Source organism: Eubalaena glacialis, chromosome 10 (assembly GCF_028564815.1).
Source record: "Eubalaena glacialis isolate mEubGla1 chromosome 10, mEubGla1.1.hap2.+ XY, whole genome shotgun sequence".
Classification (NCBI taxonomy): domain Eukaryota; kingdom Metazoa; phylum Chordata; class Mammalia; order Artiodactyla; family Balaenidae; genus Eubalaena; species Eubalaena glacialis.
In genome coordinates this window covers 90,552,734-90,568,129 of record NC_083725.1, presented here as the reverse complement: position 1 = coordinate 90,568,129, position 15,396 = coordinate 90,552,734, and the positions used below count along the sequence as shown (strand labels likewise).

Below are 15,396 nucleotides of genomic sequence, written 5' to 3'. Positions count from 1 at the left end.
AAACCAGATGGGATTGCACTGTTTTTAACATACAATGAGAACCTCAGAGAAGGGACTAGTTCATTGAAGATGACCTTTGTTCTATCATGGAATTGATTAAATTTCAGTCATATTAGAAATGCTCAAGTTACCAGCTCTTCTTCCCTGGACCCAAGCCAGTCTACTCTATGCTTTCTGCCTACAACTGTGGAAGACCCATGACAGGTATTCACTATAGCACATTTGTCAAGAGAATGTTGTTTAGCTTGTGATGGCTCTTGATACATATGTCCTTAGGGCTTCCTTGCCTGGACATTGCTTAGAAATAGCCTTGAAATATTGTGTATTTTAACAGCCAAGTTATATTGCTCAATTCCAAATAGAGATAAACTCAGAATCATGTGCTAGAACAGTGTATGCCTATCCCTGGGGGTTGGGGTGAGACGTGTTTGCCATGGTAGGAATTCTCCTTCTTCCTCTTATTTTACCTGATAAGAAGCTTTCTCTAGGGTCAACTTGTCCACAGGAGTCAGCAAAAGCTGTCCATGGGGAGGAAAAAGATGAAAGTTGTGCTCATGGCATGCACAAACACTTTGGTGACAATGCCACATGAGATAAAGTCAAATGCCTTTCTTTGTTTTCTGATTCCTCATGATTTATTGCTCATAAAAATGTTTACTTGAAAAAACAGAAAAGAAAACAAATGTAGAAAATAATTTGCTTACAAACCAGGCTCTCTCAAAGGAGGTAGAACACAGAGGAAACATAATTTTGCCAAGGAAAATAACTCAGATATTAATAATTGCATTCAGCAAAGACCACTCTAGCTAATCCACTTGATTTCTTCATTTTGGGGGAAAGAATTTGCCTTAGGAAGGCAAGCCTTCCTAAAAAGTGACGGAATGAGGTCTTATGATCTCAAAATCATCCTGTGCAATGCCTCCTTTTTCTAACTGGGAAATATATGTCATGTTACAGAAAACAACCCCAGAGCCTCCAGTTTAAGATAAAAGATTGAGTCAGTGTTCCCTTGTAGTACTTGTAGATTGGAAATCATTTCTTCTTTGATGTCAGCATGGCTGTTTCTGCAGAACCAGGGATTTCTTAGGAGTCAGATGTTGGTTTAGTAGTAGCAAAGATACTTACAGGTGCAGGAAGACACTTCCTGATCTCCCACCAGCGAGTTGCATGAGGACATTCACAGAGATGAGCAGGTGTGTGTCGGGGCGGGGGGAAGGGGGAGAACTAATCAGATTATAAACACATATATTGCCAAAGTTTGCATAATATTGCATAATGCATAATGAGGCAGAATTTTCAGGGCCTAAATTGCAAACTCTAAATGAGTCCTCCCTAGTGGCTGCATTCATTATTTTGGACAACGTTAATATTCTTCAGTATTGAATACATTCCACAGGCCCAAGTGACTTACTGTATCTTCTCAGGAAGTCGAGTTTATATTCAGCCACTGGTTCCTAATTTTTGTTTTAACTCTTCTCTCTGTGGGACTAACCATAACTGAAAGAACTATAGCCATTCCTGCTTTTTTTTTCAGTGTTGCTTATCAAGTGCTTTTAGAGAAAAACCTTAGAATTTACTATTAAACCAAGTCAGCTTGGCAAAGAGAAGCAGGTCAGCACATGGGCCAGAGCAAGTTGGCTAAAGCGATAACAATGGGGTGTGAAGGGTTTGGGATATAAGCATAATTTTTTTTGGAGGGTGGATGGTGTAAAATACAGGTTCTTGGTCTTCCTTGATTCTATTAGCTACCCAATAATTATTTGTTGGTTGGTTTATTTTTTCAATAAGTCTAATATTTTACTATGTCGTGAGACACTGTGATAGGCGGTAGGTTTTCAGGAACTCATAGTCTATGGGAGACTTGGACACGGAAACTGACAATTAAAACATAATATGGTAGATGCTATAGTTGAAGTACGTTCGGGATACCATGCAGATATCAGATCTTCTGATTCCTTACCTAATGCCCCTTCTACGATGCCAGCTGCTCTTTTATATGCATGAAGTTCCTCAGGTCTGTCCCTCATGCCTCAACTATTTCTTCTGAAATCAAAGTTGGTTTTACGGGCCCAGCGTGGTTCTGGGGCACCACTCTGCTCTCTAACAAGAGTTGGCTTTATATGAAAGAGCTTCTGTTCAAAGAGGCAATCTACTTGACTTTGTTTTGAATATTGGATTATATGGTTGTTTGCTTTGCCACTCCCATTTGCCCTTTGCACTTACAGTCTCCAGATTGTAATATCTGATACTAATCAAAAAGGTCTGAGAAAAGAAGGTGATAAATATCATAAATATTGCTTATTGGCTACCTAGCTAGAAAAGTCATTTGGCTTCCAGTTAAGAGAAAAATTTCCTGGGCAAAATATCAGTGTTAACGACATAATAAATCACTATCTCCTCTTTCCAAAGCTTACACCTAAGTAGACTACACCCAGAAACTTAAAAAATATTGAAAACAGCTTTAAGCTTGTTGAGCCCCAGATGAAAGTTATAGGTCCATAGAGTATTAGAGGTAGATGAGAGGTGGAGACTCATCTTGCATTTTCACATCGGCTTTAGGATTTCCCATCACCATGGGTTCTTATTATTGAATAAAAAGATCATCTAGACTACAGCTGAGGATTCTCCTAGTTCTTGGGCACTGTGATGATCTGGCCAAGGGCAAATTTTTCATTCCTGTGTAGACTGTTAGATGGATTAGCTACAATCTACATGGCCATCTATAGCAATGTGTTGTCTTTATTACAAAGGGTTAAGTAATTAATTGATGAGCCTTTGTTATAATATTTAAAAGAAAAAATTTTTTGTCCTATTGAGAGCAAACCAGCCTGGAGAGATAGTATGGTCTAGACTGCAATATTGTCAAACAGAACAGATGAAGGAAATATTCTCTATCTGTACCATCCAGTATCATAGCTACTAATAACATGTGGCTATCAAGACTTGGCATGTGGCTAGTGGAACGAAGGAACTAAATTTTTTCCTTCATTTAATTCAAACTGATTTAAATTTAAACTTAAGTAGCCACATATCACTGATACTGTATGAAACAGGACATGAATAGAATAAAGAACATGGAGCTAAAGAGGCCTGGGTTTGAGTCACTGTCTTGCTTCTTACCAGCTTGTTTCCTTAACTTTTTGCTGATCCTCCATCTCTTAATTTATAAAATAAGCATACTTATATTTACCTTGCAGGTCATATGTTGACCATGCAACGAGATTATGCAAGGAGCTTGGTACAGTGCCTGGCACATAGTAGACTAATAATAATAATAATAATAATAATAATATAATAGTTAATATTTGCTGAATACTTTCTAGGTGTCAGGCACAGTGCTAGGTGCTCTCCATACCTTATCTCTTTTAATGTCCATAATAAATATATGCGATAGATGCTTTCAGTATTCCCATGTTACAGAGAAGGGAACAGAGATCCAAGTCTTTCAGCTAATGATTTGCAGAGCTAGTTAGGAAAATTCAGGTGACTAATTCCAAAGTCTGTAATTTCAACAACTACACAGAAAATAAACATTTAATGCCTTGAAATACTGTGGTTACATGTATTCTTAAGTCCTATGTCTGAATGTCCACAGCTTATTCTATCCCTTACAAAGGAAATCTACTTTCTAGATGAAAAAGAAAGCAGGGCAAGTTACACTTAGGAACACTTTGTCTGGACATGTTCAAGCATGAGTGTTTAAAGATAAACCTTGGCTCCCAGTCAGGATTTTAAATGCAGAAAAAGCTTTATGACTAGGTTTCATGGCACAACTCTTTGACAACATTGCTATTCATTGCTTTTGTGAAATGAACCAAGGCTTAAAAATCAGCTAGCTTCTTTTTTTAAATTTATGCCAGTATATGTCAGTGATCCATGCCAGTCTGGTTTTACTTAAGGCCTTTATCACTTTCCAGAGAGTTTTGGTGACTGTGTAGCAGGGAAATGTAATAAATAGAGATGGAAAAAACACTTTCACAAGATGCAAATTTTTTCAAAACTTTTGTATTTTGAGCATTTTGTGGATTCAAGAAGGCTCTGCTAAGGGCACACACTATATACATCTATATATAATTATAGCATATTTTAATGAATTTTTGTTTCTACATGACTCATTTTCCCATTATAGAATAACACACACACACACACATGCTCTCAAACACACATGCACATACACACATGATATTCTTTGTTTTAAAAATACAAAATGAGTTAGATTCTTTTAATAAATTTGTTACTCTTTACATGTGTAAAATTAACCATATTCACACAAAGACTCAGTATAAAGCTCAGTATAAGGCTGTTAATATCATACATAGCATAGTCTGTACTATAAATAATTTCAAATTCATAGGATTTTACTATCAGGAGTTGGTCACAATACCTTTTAAGTTCTACAGAGTTTACAGTTTTCCAACTATAGCTCCTATTTTGGTGTGCCTTGGCAGGAGCTTTGAAAAAATCAGTGACCAAGGGCCACAACCCATCACAGGACTGTGTCCTAATACAAGCCACTCACAGACTCAGTTATGCCAATTGTGACTTTCAGAGACAGCACTATGACTAGCCAGTTTCCAAATTCATCAAAACATCCCCAATATAAAATACTCCAACTTTCCGGGAGAAATAAACTACATCTTCTTAATAAATCTACCAGTAAGATCATTCTATGATTTCGGCACAGAAACTTTGACATTGAAAAAGTAATTTAGAAGCATTTTCCCAGTCTCCCCCCAACTGCAAAACATCACTACTGGGGACCATAAGAAAACATGTTGGCCTAGAGTAAATCATTTGTTAGGTGAATACATTAAAAGAAAAGTTAAATTTCACACTTGGGTGTGGAAACATAAACAGTATGGAAAATGACGGAGTATTTAAGGCATGAACCACCCTTTCTAATTTAACTTATGGCCTTACTAATAAATACTTCCTTGAACATGTGCTTCACACATCATAAAATTTATGAACAGGCTGCATGCTGGCTTTCAAGAAACCATTTGTACAAGGCTTCCTTTTCAGGATTAAGCCTCACATTCCTGGATCCTGAGTTGTATTTCAAAAAAGGAAAAGACACAAAGAAGCTCTTCAGTTAAAGATTCATGAGTACAGCATGCAGGGTTGCAATGTGTTATTTCAAGAGTTTAGGACCTTCTGTCTACCTGCACGGAACTGTGCTGTTGGCTCTGAAACAGCTAATCTCATGTGCTGAGGATCAGCTGATTGCTTACTATATTTTCCTATAAATGTCTTGCAGGGGCCCAGCCATAATCAAAACCTGACCCCCAGATTTTGGGACTTTGATTCTCTTCTCTGCACTAAGGAAATCCTGCCCTCTTTGGAAATTCTTTTACCTCTTGTCTAGTGAACTCGACACACCTTTCAAGATTCTGGTCACTTGTCCTTTTTTAGATTGAGATCTTCCAGAAGCTGACCTTGAGATGAGGATTTGAATGCAAGCAATTTACTAAGGAGGTCACCCTGGAGGCACCACTAGGAGGTGGGGAAGTGAGAAAGGGAAGGGGGCCTCTGGAAGGTGTTTTAATGAATGGGTTACTGCTTTTGCGGCTGGGGCTCAGCCCTGCTGGACCTCATGGCAACACTGTAGACTCTACTCAGATACAGAGTTGTCCCACCCAGGGGCAAGGAAGCTGAGATGCAGAGGCCACCCACACCTACCCCTTATTGGTTGAGAGCTGCTTCTGGGTGTTCAATCCTTGGTCTTTCTGGCCTTCCCTGTGTGTTGGCCAAGCATGCTCCCTCAGGCAGAGAGAACCCTCCAGGAGCTTGGGAATCTTGCAATAGCAAACTGTTGGCAAGTATGGGAAGAGTGCTGAGGAGGTCTGATGGGGAAGTGACAGCCTCTGCAATGCCCTCCTTCAGGATCTCCAAGACTGGGTTAGATGGCTATCTTCTGTGATCCCCAGCACCAGTACACACCTCAGACCCTGTGCTCACCACCTTATGCTGAACGGATCTTTCACTTACTCCACACGTAGAAAGTCTGGCTATGCGAAAGAGGTTGCTTTGGTGAATAAAAATAGATGTGATTGCTACCTTTGGGGTGGAAAAAGTGAATAAACAAGGAAGCAAACAAATAAATACATAAAAATAAACATTGTAGCAAGTGCTGTGGGCGTAACGAATGGGGTATATTGACAGATAATCATTGGGAGTGGGCTGGAGAACTTATTTGTTTAGACATGGCAGATAAGAAAGGTGTAACTGAAAAGAAGCTGTTTAAGCCACATCCTGAGAGGTGAGAGAAGCCAGTCACGCAAAGGGCAGGGAAAGTGTCTAAGAAGGAAAGACAGTAGGAAAAGGGGTGATCTCTTAGCTTGTTGGAGGAACTCAAAGTCACTGAAGCTAGGACCCATGAGACAAAGAGGTGGGTGTCACAGATGAAGGGAAAAAGTAAGCAAGTGTGGGTCAGGCAGGTCCTTATCTTTCTCTCTCTTCCACTGGACTGTACGATCCTTGCAAACTATAGAGATCCTGTTGCTTATCTTTATTTCCTCACCACTGTTGCCCCCTTACTCTTCCTCCCCCTGGTATATAGCCCAGGGCTTGCACCCCGTAGATTTTCAGAAAACTGCTATGTTCTGTATCCTAAACAAATCTTTGCTTATTTCCTAATGATGACTGGAAACAAGAAGCAACCCCTGAAAAAGGAATGTTTGAGCACACTTTAGCATTTTAAAAGATGGAGAAATCCATAAAACCTTTCCTCTAGGTGATAATCCCACCAAACTTGAAAAGTCTTCCTGAGAACGTACAAAAGATGCTTCTAAACAAGTTTACGTTGCTTGAAAGAAGAGAAATACATTTTTGTTTTGAACTATTAAGTACCCGGTAATATATATATGTTCAGCCCTATGACAAGAGTGACAATTTAGTTGGAAAAAACAAGAACTCATGAAATAATGAAGCAGCACTAAAGGGGAGTGTGTGAAAAACACTTGAAAAAATGAGAGTGAACACTTATTGGACATTTATAATTCCAGGCACCCTTCTAAGCACTTTACATGGAGTGATGCCTGTAATCCTCACAACAACCCCATAATAGAGGTTCTGTATTATTCCCCCTTTATAGGTTAGACAGGCATCAGGATCATACCTAAGTTATGCAGCATCACACAGCTAATATATGTCAGAGCTGGGATACCCACACGAAGAACTAGACTCTGGATGTTCAGAAAAAAATTTGTTAAAGGATAACAAACACCAAAGGATGTTGAGAAGGGAGATTATTATCTCAGACTTCCTTGGAATTGGCAGGAGTAACAGAAAATTCAGTTTCACCCTCTGTCCTTGTTGTGACTATCCCCTCTGACATCTCTCAAAAGGTTATAGAACACCCTCTTGATGGCTTTTAATTCCAGAGCACACATCTCCCTATGGCACAGCCCATCCTGGTTCCAGACGGCTCCAATCAACACAATCTTCTTCCTTATGCAGAGGCACATCTACCTCTGTCACCTTCTTTTAGGCACTAATTCTGTGCTCCAGAATCACACAGAATATGGCAGTGTTGGAGATGTGTATAAAGACAGTCACTGTGCTAAGTTTTTCTTTCCAAGGCTAAATAGTCTCTTTCTGTCCCATATTTTTCGTGTTTTATGGCTCCCAAGCCCTGCACTACCCTCTCTGCTCTCCTCTGGATGATGCTTTCAAGTTTGCTGATGTCCCACAACAGCCTGGGCGTCTCAGATCAGACATAATACTACAGGCGTGCCGGCACAGTGGGCTTGCTACTACATTTTTATTCAGGCAGCCTAAATCTGATTAACCTTGTTTTGGCAGTCTCAAGTCTGTTGACGCATACTAACTTTTCAGTCAACCAAAATGTGTAAGAATTCCTCCTCAGCCAAGTTTCCGAAGCTAGTTCACTGAGAACATACTAAGCACATATAGAGTTGAGGATGTGGGTCCAATTTCATAGGGACTTTGTGTCAAAATTCATAACTCAAGGTTTGAAGGAGACAGATCTGGATTCAAATCTGAATTCTCATACTTTCCGTCTACATGACCTTCAGAAAGTGATGCATTCTCTCAGTTCAATTTCTTCATCTGGAAAATACAGAGTTAAACAACCTGCAGGGTTGTTGGGAAATTTAAAGGAGATGATACCTAGAAAGAACTTGACTTTGTATACTTAATTAAATCTGCACTTGACCCAGAGCAGCTGAACACGGCTGGAGGAAAACATACCATGATGACCGAATTTATTGCACACCCATTAATCTATAGTTAACTCTATCTCATACTCCCCTAGCTGACTGTTTCTCACGTTCCCTGTCCTCAAACTTCCCACACTTCCTCCTCCTACTCATGCTTAGCTGATAACTTTGCTTCCTATTTCAGTAAAAAATTAGAAGGACTCAGAAGAGACTTCCATACACCCCATCGCCACATAGACCAACCTGCCTGTGTCCAAGTCCTTACGGCCACTTGATGTAATGTAGATAAATTTGTAAATTTCACGATCTCTTTCTCTACCAAAATGTAAACTCCTTACAGATAAAGTCTACCTCTGTTTTGTTCATCACTGCATTCCCAGTACCTAGAACAGCGGCTGGTACATAGCTGACACTCATTAAGTACTTGCTGAATAAATATAATGCATGGAAGATGTTCAATAAATGGTACCTGTTATTAATATTAGCGATTTCGCTGGATTCCAATTGTCTAGTGGGGATGACAGTCAAATACACCGACACTGACCCTTCAGTGCAATAATTGCAGCGACACAAAAAGACTAGCCGGCACAAATTGCTGCAAGCACATAGAAGACGTGGAGGATGATAGAAAGGCATTCAATAAAGCAGATGTTCTTCAGTCAAATCTTGGCTCTGTTACTTCTTTGCCTCTTTGATTTTGGACTAGTTACTTACTTTTATCAGCCTTATTTTCCTCATGTGTAAACTGGTTACAATGATGTTGCCTTTGTGAAGTTGTTGCTAGGATTAAATAGAGTAATACATATAAAGCATTGAGCTCTGTGTCTGGCATATAGCAATGCTTTAAAAATATGAAGAAGGAAGACTGGCAAAGGAGTAGGGGAAGAGGAAGGGGAGGAAGAGGGTGTATGATGTTGGTAGTTCAGATGGAGGGTTGGTGGTGGAGGTAGTGAGATGTGGATGGATTCTGGATTGTTTTGGTAATAGGTTTAGTAGATTTTCTTGACACATTGGGTGTGTAGTATAAGGGTTAATGAGGAGTCTAGGATGATCCTGCTGCCTGAGAGATGGGGTTGCCATCAACTGAGATGGGAACGACTGTGTGTGAAACAGGATTATCTAAGACCATCTGCTCCCATCAGAGGGTTCACCTTTTCTCTGGTTTTCCTCATTTTTTCTTATTGTTCCAAGTAAATCACTTTATAAATCTCCTTTTTGGTTGTCCATCATATATTGTGCTTGACCAGTTTGTTCTGGGCTAGAAACTTCCACCACGTCTCAGTGAAGTTAGAGTTGAGAGACTCTGCTTCCTCCTTGCATGAGCACATTGTTCTCTTTAGATACCTTTCCTCTGTCTTCCTTATTCATATTATCTGTTTTCTATATGGTGATGGGACTGTATCTAGATGGGTCTGGAATTTTTTTCATCCAGGTATCTAGGTTTGTACATGAAATATATCTACTGAGTGCTGGTATTTTCATCTGTAGTGATCCTTAACTAACTAGTAGATAACTCACCACTTTTCCCCAAGTTTGCTGATCATCCCAGCTTCAGCAAACATTTTTACAGCACTGATTGGAATTAGGGTCATAGTTGACCAGTCTTTTCATTGCCTTCCTTAGTATTATTTAAAGGAAACTATCTGTCAGGTAGGTAAAAATTTGGCCCAGACTTCAAACCAATGTCTGAATAACTAAAATCCTTTTTGTGGCAATAATTCACCTCTGAGTCACTCTCAAGTGTTTAATCGGGATTATAACATGATTATGCGTCAAGTAAGGGGAACTCACACATAAGAGCTGATCATGCCACTGTTGTTTCTCTCTCCTGTCCTTACCTAAATGCTCTTTACTATGCCTCTGCTATGTTCATGGCTCTCAAAGTAGAAGGAGAAGGGGAGGGAAAGGACCTAACAGGGTTTGAGCATCCACAGTGTGGCAGGCACTGAGCTAAGCAAAGTACTTACATTTTTCCATTTATTCTTCACATCCTGGAGCTGAGACATTGCCTCTTTTACATATGGAAAAAGTGAGAGTCAGATCATTTATGACACTAGGTCAAGTTCACAGAGCAGAAAGTCAAAGCCCCTCTGCTGACTCCAAAGCTGTTCTCCTTTCAAAACACTGTGTTGTTTCACGGGCGGGAAGCACTTTCCTAGCAGACCACATTCTTTCACTTCTTCTCCTAACAAATTCTAACAAAATTCTTTTAGAAAAAAATATATATTTCCATTGTTATATTATAGCTTTGCATTTTAGTGTTACCAGTGAAATTATGTCCATTTCCTGGGCTTGCTTTCTTTCTGGTCTCTATTTTGTAGTTTGACTTGGGGATAAATATAAATATAGGGTAGGTTGATAAAGGGCTTCTTTGGGATGTGAGTTGGACCTTGCAGGATGGAAAGGTGAAGTTTGGCCAGACAGAAAGAATAGAATAAGTGATCTGAGAAACTAGCGGAGTTTGGACAAAAGTAAGAATCCACATGCTTGCTGAGGGGGCACTAGATTGTGGGATGATTAGAAAGTCCCAGGGAAGACTTTGGACTTTATTGTGCTGCAGTGAAACACCAGAGCCAGGGGGGAAGAAAGATGATGGTGGGCATCGGGAAGATTACCCTGCAGAGTTGTGCAAGCTGGGAGTGAACACAGAGGCCATGTTATTTCAGTAATTCAAGTGTGAGATAATAAAAGGCTTCAACTAAGTTGTTGGCAAGAAGGACAACCTATACAACTTTTTCCCCCTAAAACCTTTTGAATGTCAGTCTTCTCTGAGTAAACAGGCGATGTGCATGGAAGCTTGACAGCTAATGGAAAAAAGGAGAAAGAATTTTACTAATAGGATTCTACATTTTTTTGTTTCATATGTTTCATTGAACAGTAAACATATACTGTTCAAGAAGTTCAAGAAGCCTCTCAAGGCTGTTCTCTGTAGCTATTTACAACTGCTTTTAAGGGAAACTTGTGAAGATGAAGTGAGTTAATATGTAAAGTGAGACATTGTTTTTCTCTCAACATGGCGCTACTCAAGGTGATAAGTAGGTACCATCATGCAGTTAAAGATTTAGGGGTATAGACAGGTTAAGTAAATTGCTCAAGATCACAGACCTAGAAAGACCTAAGTTCAAGAGCACTTTTAATTTCAGTGCTACACTGCTCTTTTGATTAAGAGCAAAGTTACAGATTGAGAAAAATACAGAATTTTGAGGAAAAGAATAAAGTTAGAGGATTCATTCAATGGAGCAGTGATTAAAAATTATTTATCTAATTTGCTCAGCTAGATATTAGGCAAATACACAGAATGGGTAAATAGCAACATCAAAATTCTTTTTAAAAATCAATTTTTTCCTACAGGGATAGAAAACTTTAAAAAGAAATTAAAAATCAATTTTTTCCATGGGCATATTTGAAAGTTTGGGAATGGAATCTTAAGGAAGAAATTGAAGTATGATGAAGATATCTACTATCCCAAAACTATGGTTGTTCTGCTGTGTTCTGTCATCTTGAAGAACAAAGCAGAACCAGAAGTGAGAAGTAATTGTTTATAACTTATGTGTAGGTTTGGTAAAAGTGAAGCCAGCATATAAAGCAATCCAACTTTACTTCTTGAAATTGCCACACTTTGCAATTTTCTAACTTTATAAATTCTAAATTTGCAGTCCAATTGCCAATGTTATAAAACTTATTCCTGGGCTGCAAGAAAAAGTAAGTCTTGTTTGTGAGAAATGGAAGTTCTTCACTCACTGAAAAATGCCCACTCTACCCTGTTTGAAAAGAAAAAGGAAGGAAAAGAAATAAATTTACTTTAGTGTAACTCTAGAAATTACTTTTCCAAGAATAAAAAAAGTTAGTATATTTTTCTTAATTTTTGATGTGGTAAGTATACTGAAAAAATATGAAAAGGGAATACAACGTAATAATTATTCCTTAAAATAGATTTGTTTTAGGTTCTCAAAAATATCCTCAAACTTTTTCAAGTCTTTTAAAGATATCAGCTTTTGAAGACACCAGCTTTTCAAAATACTATTTCGCACTAACATTGGATGATGACATGACACTTTGTTTTATGAAGTTGTTAAGTAATAAAAAATGATTTTTTAAAAAGAATATAATTAATGTTTCTTACCTAAAAATTAAAAAAAGTAATAGATGTAGTACACAGGCCTTTTTTCCCCAGTATTTCTGTAATGTATCTAGTTGTAAAATAGACATTTTTAATATTGGGTTGGACAAAAAGTTTGTTCAGGTTTTCCATAACATCTTACGAAAAACCGGAACAAACTTTTTGGCCAACCCAATACTTATCTCTGAGTATGTGTTTATGTATTTTCTAATTGGAGGTATGGATGGAGATGAGAAAAGGCAAAAGAAAAAGGATCTGACCTAGAGTTCACAAGTGGAATCAAAAACTAGGCAGATGGCTGTGGGAACAACCTGCAGATTCGGGGCCTCTGCTGGGTACACAGCACTGCAGGGTACTTCCCAGGCTGTGAATCTCCCATCTTGGACTCACTGACTCACAGCCCATGGAGGGATATTAGACCCTTTACATATTATGCCCATGTTTACCAAGTACAATGCAGAAACTGAGTGGGATAAATGATATGTAATTCAGAAAAGAACAAGACACATTGGAAGACATCACTATGGCACAGAGAAAAAGTGAAGCAAAATATGCATTTGTAAACTCACAAGCATTTAAGATACCTGTATTCGTTTCATCAAAACCCCAAAGACATTTCTCTGAAAGTCAATAGGTTCATTTCACATGTGGCAGGCAAAGTAGAATAGAGACTTGCTTCTTAAACTTACGAAGACTTTGAACCATTCTCCCACCTGTGCATCAGACAGTGTGAGCCTGGATGACTTCAGGGAAGGAATTTTTATAAGGTCTTTCTTGGGAAGGGAATGTATTTTGGTATGTGACATGGTGAATTGATTGCCCTAATGCAGCTGATTTAACAGAGCTCTTCTGAAGCCATTCTGACCTGGCAGTTCTGATACAGTTGGAACATTCTAAGGCAGCTTGAAACAAACAAACTCCCAGTCTTTTTTATAATTACCAAGTAATATGTGAAACAAATGCCCTCACCCATCCCTGACATGCACTGCAGATTCCCACCTCTAGGGGTTTAAGAAAGGGAGAAGGATGGGGCAAAGCTTAGGGACATGGGTGAAATATTACATGGGAGCTAGGCATGTTTATTGTGTACATAACTTGTTAATTTTTTTAAAAGATAGTGATTTTTTCTCTTTTGGAAAATTTCTGTAAAAATAGCCTGGGTACCAAACCAATTCTGTTCTTTGCACTATAATAGAAAGCTTCATCTTCAAGGAAACACATGCCCTCTGTAAGAAAGGGGGAGCTCTGTTTTTTGTTTTTTGTTTTTCACCATGTGCAAGGCACAGAGATCTTAGAGGGACCTTATATCTCCTTGAGAGTTTTCACTCCTCTTGTGGCATATGCCTTTTGAAACAAAGGAGGGAGTCGTAGCTATGTACCGAAGGGTTGTAGTCTGATAAAGTACATAGGTGAAGACTTGCTCTGCTAAAGTGGGGCATATTGAAACGAGGGGAAATACCCTTTTCTGACCGTGCAATGTACTCACTCCCTGCACTGCTGAGGAAACTGAGCAGACTGCTTCCATAAAACAAAAGATTTTCTTCAAATTACTACATTTTAAATCTCAATTTGCAATGACAAATACTATTGATGTCAGAGAATAATACACAAACATTTCAGTACCAATTCAAGGAGATAGATAGGAAAACAAGCATTCATTCTGCCTCTGAGTGTTAATAAGAAGAACAGATATTTAGGTTCATATATATAAGATCATGCTATGTATTGATTTTTTTTCCCATTTTAGTCTTATCAATTTTATTTTGGGAATTTTGCCTCATGAAGTTAGTCACAAAAAATGAGTGTATAATTACGTCAATTTCACATGGAGGCTAAAAAACAATTACATTAAAAAATCTTCGTATTTCCAATGTTTTATTAAAGTCTTCCATTTCATCCACCTATCTGGAAACATTCACATGCGAGGCTTCAACAGTCTGGTTTTAAACTGGTAGAGATTAGAGGGCCAGCAACCTCCTGTCCTCCAGGTCAATATATGTTTCTCTTGAGTACAAATTCTACCCCCATCCTCTCTGCTACTTCCCTAGTTTAAGTTCTTAATGGCTCTTACAGGACGATTTCTAGGCCATGCTATGGTTACCCTGCTCCCAGGCACTCCCCACGCCAATCCATTCAGCACAGATGACCATGACCAAGACCTTTCTACAACACAGCACTGATCACTTCACCGTCTTTAGTAAGATAAGTACAAACCAAGAACCAAAGGGGTACACTGGAGGGGGAGAGAATGCATCAAGAGAAAAAGGAAGCTAAGAGGACATTCACAACCTTGTAGGCATTTACGAAATTATATGCATTTGGTAAAAATCAGAAAGATATAACTCTGAAAATATAAAATGCATCCTAAAGAAAATAAGTAAAGCAATCTTCTTAAACTTATAAAGACCTTAAACTCATTTCTCTGGAATTTTAGGAAGAGAATCAGCCTGAGAAACTAATGGAAGGAAACATACTTGACCTCTGTGCTGAGCAAACTTCCTTGCCTAAGGGTTTAGGGCTGAGCTTCTTAGTAGGGTACTTAAGCCACTTCCTTCCTTGTTGCCTAACAACTTTAACTTCACCCATATTTTAAACTAATTGCAGTTTCCTACACCTACCCTGCTCTTTTATGCTTCTCTGATTTTCTACACGCCCTTTTCTCTGTTGAGAATTTCCTTTCCTTCTATCTTTGTCTGACAGATCCTTCAAAACCCAGCTCAAGTATTAGCTCTTATTTGAGTCCCGTTTCCTTGTCTCTTCAGAGTCCTTCTACATTCTAATTAACCTTCTATGCACACTTTCATGTACTTAAAATGATGTACTATACTTATTTGTTTCCATGGCTAGTGTCCCCTCCTAGACTGGATAAATCCTCTAGGGCAGAATCCATGTCTTTTGAAAACTTGGTATTTCCTTACAGCTTCTCACACAAGATAGGTGCACGATATACATGCAGTTGAATAGAAATTTATGACGGAATGATCATTACCAATGCCTTCTTTCCAGCTGTGGCTGTCCCATGACAAAAGTTTTTTCTTGCTGATGTTTTTTTCATTTTTGAGTTCAACATCTAGTGCCAAGCGAAGATCAAGGAAA

General features: G+C 38.7%; 1 protein-coding gene across 2 annotated transcripts in view; it reads right to left on the bottom strand.

Annotated features, from left to right (window-relative positions):
* BBOX1 (gamma-butyrobetaine hydroxylase 1) overlaps window positions 1-15,396 on the bottom strand; it is an 80,624-nt gene that overhangs the window by 54,685 nt on the left and 10,543 nt on the right. The gene's annotated exons all lie outside the window — the stretch shown is intronic.